This window comes from Mytilus edulis, chromosome 11 (assembly GCF_963676685.1).
Source record: "Mytilus edulis chromosome 11, xbMytEdul2.2, whole genome shotgun sequence".
NCBI classification, from domain to species: domain Eukaryota; kingdom Metazoa; phylum Mollusca; class Bivalvia; order Mytilida; family Mytilidae; genus Mytilus; species Mytilus edulis.
Genome location: NC_092354.1, coordinates 973,426 through 980,944, shown reverse-complemented (window position 1 = coordinate 980,944; position 7,519 = coordinate 973,426). Strand labels below are relative to the sequence as shown.

Below are 7,519 nucleotides of genomic sequence, written 5' to 3'. Positions count from 1 at the left end.
AAGTATCAAACATCAACTCTTTGACATACAAACTGGAGTGATATTCATCAGTGTAATAAAGTTAATCACAATATATCATAATACTATGTTTCTTAATATTTTGAAGACAAGAGTATTTGAAATAAATAGATTGTACACTGAATCACTAACACTAACAAGGGCAGTGTTTAACTGATCCACATTATGTGTACTTTATATATAATAAATATCTGTAAATGTGTCAAACATTTTACTTTACTTACAGAATCTCTACATTCCAAGTTAGCTCTGTTCTTTACACATATTTCTACCTCTTTTATATTCCCCTCCTTTGCAGCTGTAAGAAGTTTCTATAAGCAAAACAAAGCTTTTACATTTTCCTCTAGAACATACAAATGTATTATAAATGTAATAATTGAATTTAACAACTACAATTTTACAGTTTCAACAGTTTATACCAAATACAGTGATTACCAAGAAGGAGTGAAATTGTTGTCTATAATTTCAGAGTTTTTTTTTAGAAAAGTCTGTAGACAATTGTATTATGCATCAGTTTTGAGATCAGCCTAAGTTTTTGTTGAGATTTGTGTTGCTCGGTCTTTAGTTTTCTATGTAATGTTTTGAATATAAAAAGAAGACGTGGTATGATTGCCAATGAGACAATTCTACAAAATAGACAAAATGACACAGAAAATAACAACTATAGGTCACTGAACAGCCTTCAACAATGATCAAAGCCCATATGGCATAGTCAGCTATAAACAGTCAGAGCTCAGACATAAATAAGTCTGAATCTGCTTTTGACTCATAGAGGTCTAAATTTGTAAGTTTTAGGATTTGTCTCCCTTTAATGTAAGACAAAATATGACTTGAATAAGTCAAATATTGTTAAGCAAGAAATAATTGACCAGAATCAAAAAGTTCCAAATATTGACTCCTACAAGTCGATAAGTTATCAAAATTGGTTAACTTCAAGACCCACGCATTTTTATAAAAAGGTCATGCATTTAAATCAAATAAAGACAACATTGAAAGACAATGCTTTGTCTTCTTAAGAAAAATATGAATGCGAGTCTAAAAAATCAGAGATAATGTTAATTAACCTTACAATGCAACCACCTGGAATCACACTTAATGAGGTAAAACATCTGTTTTTAGTAAGGATGGTCAATTAGATAATTAAATATAGATAACTCAAGTCGTTGTGAACTCTCATACTGGTTTTTGCTGTCATGGGTGGTGTAATTTGGTCACAAAGTAACATTAAGTTTTTTCACCAACATAAATAGACCTAAACAAGTCTGTCGTTTTCTGACTTAGATAAGTCTAAAATTGAACTACATTTTTGTAATAAATACATGTTTCAACTTATTTTTTAGTCAAAAACAAAAATTGACTTGTTTATGTCTGAGCTCTGACTGATAAATGGCACTGAAATGACTAATGTAGACCGTTGAATTTTGATTGTTTTTCATTTTGTTCCATGTCGTTGTCAGATTTTCTTCGACTTAAAGAGTTGTGAATGTCCTACAATATCTTACGTTTCTTTTTTTTTGTCTCCTGGAATTTTGTATATTGAAATTCTGTTCACTGTAGTCATTTTGATTTCTCCTGTTCTCCCCCTGAGAAAACTGCACGCCTGTATCTTTATATATAACATAGGTCACATGACATTAGTCACATGACACTGACTGACTCTGAGAATATTACACACCTGTATCTTAACGTATATTTTATAGACAACATAAGTCACATGACATAGGTCACATGACACTGACTGACTCTGAGAATACTGCACGCCTGTATTGTATCTTTATGTACATTTTATAGACAACATAAGTCACATGACATAGGTCACATGACACTGACTGACTCTGAGAATACTGCACACCTGTATCTTTATGTACAGTTTGTAGACAACATAGATCACATGACATACATTTTATAGGTCACATGACACTGACTGACTCTGAGAATACTACACACCTGTATCTTTATGTACAGTTTATAGACAACATGGGACACATGACATAGGTCACATGACAATGACTTTTAAGAAGAAAAACTTACCTCATCCCAACTTGCCATTATATCCTGTAAAAGAAAATGAAATCATTGTATATTTATTAAAATAAGGAGATATGATTACCAATGAGACAACTATCCACTTAAGTTCAAATGAAGTGGATGTAAGCAATTTTAGGCAATGGTACGGCCTTCAACAATAAGAACAAGAGGCTGTCAAGTGACAGCAAACTGGATTTTCCTGCATACAATGTAGGTCAAACCCTGAATAGTTGAACAAGTATGGACACAACATTTAAGCTTAAAACAGCTCTGAATTTGGATTCTGATTGAATATTTATAATAGATTATTTTCTAATTAAGAGGGAATGCCACGAACCATCAAGCTTCCTCCCTAAAATTTATTGAAAGTACATTTTTAATTAATAATGAAAATGATATTTGCAAATCTGAAACACAAACAGGATCATGTAAAAAAATAAACATTAACACACACAGCAAAAATGAATTACCACATAACAACTGTGACATCTACTTTAAAAAAAAGTCAAAAAGAAATTTTGATGTTATCATTACTCAGGTCAGGAACACTACCTTATATGGAAATGCATGAATTAGCATACTTATGTTCTCGCACATGTAATTGTTTATTTACGTGTGACGCAATTTATTGTTACCTGGTTTTTTTACCAATCCACTAAATGAGCAACAATGCATTATGGACTACTACAATGTACGTGTTTCCAATCAACCAAGAACACGTGCTACTTACTTAAATACAACACATTTTGTCGTGCAATGTGGGATTAACAATTTCGCTTAGTTTTTCATTTTTTGTATCCACATTTATAGTTCTTGATATAAAGTATTCGTTACATGCTCAGATTAATGAAGAGTTCTTTCTATGCGAAGAAAAAGTGTTTGATTTACCAGATATATAGCTATTCACGTGTTTGATGATGACATGCAGAATTCATGTATTTGTCCACCAGACAGCAACGAAACAACAGTGAAAAACACAATTACACATCAGACAAACATACAAGTGTAAAGTTAGCCGTCGATTACAGCCATGACAGCCGATGCTTATATTCATGTGTGCAGAAACTTTCGTATACATAGTTAAAGAGAAATGTGTGATCCATGAATTTTGAGTTCATACAAAAGACGAAGACTAAGAGTTTGTCAAGGATCTGATCACGCTGATGGGGTCACTAAACTTTTTGAGTTTAAAAATATATATTGCACCTACTTTTATGTTTAAAAAGTAATTTACATCGAGGACATAATGTGTTTATATATTTGTCTTTAAGAGACAATAGCGTATAATCATCAATCGTGGCCATTAATAGCCGACTTATAATACGGTATGGGGTTTTCTCATTGTTGAAAGCGTTACAGTTGCCTATCATTACTTACATCCACTTTATTTGTGCTTAAGTGGATAGTTGTCCCATTTGGCAATCATACCCCATCTCCTTATTTTTGTATATAAACCTCCCTCAGAAGTTCCGGTTTCCATTATAAAGTATTTACATACATCACAGTGTTTACTAAAAAGTATTGATTTTTGACATATTTCAGTATTTGGAACTTTCAAACTGTTCCCTTTGCTCTGACGGTAGTGGAAAACAACTGTTGTTTCATATGGTTTTCGTCTTTGCTAAGATTTTTTTTCAAATGGAGATATAAGATTTTTTTTTAATTTTTAACGGACTCCGACTCGGACATTTGTCAATCTTAATAAAATCATTAATGATGTTATCCATGTTTATGTTCGACAACGTTGGAAATTTGATATGTTTTGTGAAAATTGCACCTTTACACCTAAACCTACTATATTTCTTTTATGCATTGGATATAAAAATTTCTATTTTTCTATATAAAATAAGGCCGTTTTTTTTATGTTATTTTACACAAATAATTTTTGGTCACTTTATACCTTACTTTTCAGTTTTCAGCAACGAACCTACGATTGATTACTTTACTAGATTGTGCATTGAATGGAAAGATATCTCAATTGGCACTCATACATCATCGTCGTATTTCTAACTTAATCATGTTAATAGGTAATATTGCACCCACTATGATCCAGAGGATTTATATAATCAGAGATATTGCACAGGACAGCAGCCGAACGATAAAAATACCTATGACGGACTCTGCTGTTGTCTGTTTTATAGTCGGGTTGTTGTTTCTTTGACACGTTCCCAATTTCCATTCTCAATTTTATGCATCGAGTGATGAAACTATACAAAATATGTTAAGCTATTTACCGTCCAAGCATGTTTAATAACACTTATTTTTAGCATACTCAATATTATGATGTTCAGATCCTGATAAAAAGTTTACACATCCAGACTCCAGTACATATAGAAGTGTTTCTGTGCCAGTTTTTGTGTTTTTCGAGGCAGAAATGTTTTTGGAATGACATTATATATGTTTTAAAGAGATTACAAAATTTTCATACTTGACAGTAATCACTTCCTACGAAATTTCACGTTTTCACGTTGTGAAATTATTGCACAGGTACAATGCATAACAATGGAAAAAAACCTGTTTAACTACTTTTACAAGGCAAGAAAGAAAGTCGAACAGTGAAGCTTGTAAGCAATACTTTTTCAATCTGAGCATGCAAACTGAAGATTATGTGATTTTAAAGAAACGTGTTAAAGTAAAGTCCCTTACTTATTACAATACAATTAAATACCCAAAGTGAAATCTGTTGGTACGATTTCTACAACCGTCAATATGGGATTACATGTGGGTCTTCGTCAAACTGTTATTGCAACTTCAGCATGTTATTGTTAAGTCTGTCTGCAAGGCCTTAATGCCACTTTAAATTCATACCCCTTCTGCCACCAGTCAATCAGAATCTGAAAAAAAGTTTTAAAATTTAAAACATGTAAACAGATTAAACAGAATAGAGAATGGAAACAAGGAATGTGTCAAAGAGACAACCAAAACCAGAGAGCAGAGACAGCCAAAGGCCAACAATGGGTCATCAACACAGCGAGAAAATTCCGCACCCAGAGGCACACTTGATCTGGCCCCTAAAGGCTAAACAATAATGATTACAAGTTCAGCAAAGTAAAGGCAAATATGTTTGTTATTTGTAAAATAAATCATAACTATTTTAATTTTTAGCGGGCTCTAGGGAACTCTTGAAACTTTGCGCAGAAACTAAATGCATAGCCATGATAACTAATTTTTGAATTAAATTAATACATTTTTCATTAACATGATTAACATGTAAATCAATGAGACAAGGCTTTTAAGGGATAAACTTAGCTGTTATATCACAAGGCTTATAGTTATTAAAGCATGTACATTGTGTAACTTACTATATGAAATGTATGAGACACTTGGGAATTACTGGGAAGCTTGCTCAGAATCTCATTACATGCTCTGATCATTATTTCTTACAATAAATTAAAATACATTGTAATTAAGCATGTGTGTAACGGTTTATTTTTTCCTCTGTGATATTTTATACTGATGATACTTTGTCCCGGTAATTTTTTTTCAGGCATGGCATTTCACAGAACCGTGTGAAATAGAGTCCCATTAACTACTATGTAAGTTACTCACAATCAATATATACCTGACTATAACTATAAAATGTTTCACAAAGGTAGAACAAATTTTCATAATTTATCAAAGGGAGGTAATTATGAGCAATTTATATTTTAAAGAGATTAATTTAATATATTTCTGAATCTATTTCATAGTGAAATTTTTTTCCTTGAATCTTATTTTTTATATATTCATTTATATAATAAGATGACTAACAACTTGATTTAATAAGACAGATAACATTTCAAAGGTAAATACTATCCAGTTGTTAAACATGCTTTTGTTCCAATATATTGTTATGTTATGATTTATCTGATTTCCATATAATCAACAACTACATCTCTGTCCCCAGAAAAAAATATTTATATAGTTGAAAATATCATCATAATCAAATTCTTCTATTACTGTTAACAGTAGTAATGCAACTATATTTCTACCTTACTTTTAAATTTATATTTGTACTGAGATCTGAAAACAACTCACTTTTACATGTATTTCACTAACCTTATTTAATCATGATATTATTTTCACAATTATGATCTTTGAAATTACTTCTGGTTTTCTTCCCTATGTTTCATGATAATTTTCTTTTTAAAAGGATGATATTGACTTGAATACTTCAGGAATTTTTTTCAATGATAATTTGTGAAATTATTTCCCATTATAATACATTTTTTTTAACTATTTCGTTTTCATTCAAATACACTTATTATTTCATAGTACTTTTAAAGGATAAGTTTTTTCTAATAACTATTCAATAAGTTAACTACCCAGATAGAATTTCATGGCAAAGGAAAAAATATCCCAGGGAAATATTTTCCTCTGGATAAAAAAATAACAACAACTACTGTGACATTTTTTTCCTCCGGGTCAAATTTCACCCGGATATAATTTGGCATTACATGTATATGTCTAAACAAATGCTTTGGAGTTAAAAGAGAAGCTGTAATAACACCCTTTAGTTATTACAGACATACATGTACTTTTTCTGTAATAACATAGGTGTACTATGCATGATTGGAAAACTATGAACTGTTATATCTTTCTATAGTTGAGTATACATAAAGACAATAGTAATATCAAATTATCAATAGAACTTGTATACATTTAAATTAAACTAATGATGTATATATGTATATTGTTCCTTTGAAACATGTACATGTAGCATACATATATGTTATCACAGTTCTTTGATTTTTTAGTCCACAATAACAAATATATGTTATTTTTCTGTAATAACTCTATAGAGTTATATCCTTGACTGACTGAACCATGAAAATGAGGTCAACGTCGGGTGACAGCTGCCAGTTGGACATGTACATCTTATAATGATTCCATATAAAAATAAATTGGGAATGTTTCCATGGGCATGATGGGACACAGAAGTTGCCCCCGCTTGCATATCATATAAAGTTATAAAGGGACATAACTGAAGAACAGTAAAGGTCACTATCAAAATTTGGTTGAGGCTAACTTAAGTCAGAGAACGGAAACGAAAAATTCAGCACCTTTACCATTTGTAAAGGGGCATAACTCTAGAATAGTTTAAGTGAAGCACCAAAATTCAAACTTGATCTGTCCTTTGTGGAAATAAGAATTGTGTATAAGTTTCATAACATTTGGTTGAGGCAAACTAAAGTTAGAGAACGGATACCAACTTTGGGACGCACGGACATATGTAGGGACAGACGGATGCACAGACCAACAAGGGCATAAATATAGTAGACCTATTAAATACAGTATTTGAGATATGATAGATAGTTTATTCTCATAAAACCATGAAGTACATAGGTTACAGAAAAGTTAAAAACATGCATATGGACTCGACCCATACAAATTTAACCTTGCATGTTCACTGATCCATGAATAGAAAACTGTCTGACGGGCACTAGGGCCCTGCAAGGTACGCACATACCAAATATAGTTATCCAACTACTCA

General features: G+C 31.5%; 1 long non-coding RNA gene across 1 annotated transcript in view; it reads right to left on the bottom strand.

The window, feature by feature from the left end:
• Positions 1-246: 246 nt before the first annotated feature.
• LOC139495032 (uncharacterized) overlaps positions 247-7,519 on the bottom strand; it is a 44,392-nt gene continuing 37,119 nt past the window's right edge. The window contains exons 2-4 of the long non-coding RNA XR_011657238.1: positions 4,715-4,880; positions 2,050-2,073; positions 247-329 (exon numbers count right to left, since the gene is read on the bottom strand). This is a non-coding gene — a long non-coding RNA (uncharacterized lncRNA). The remainder of the gene's footprint in view (positions 330-2,049; positions 2,074-4,714; positions 4,881-7,519) is intronic.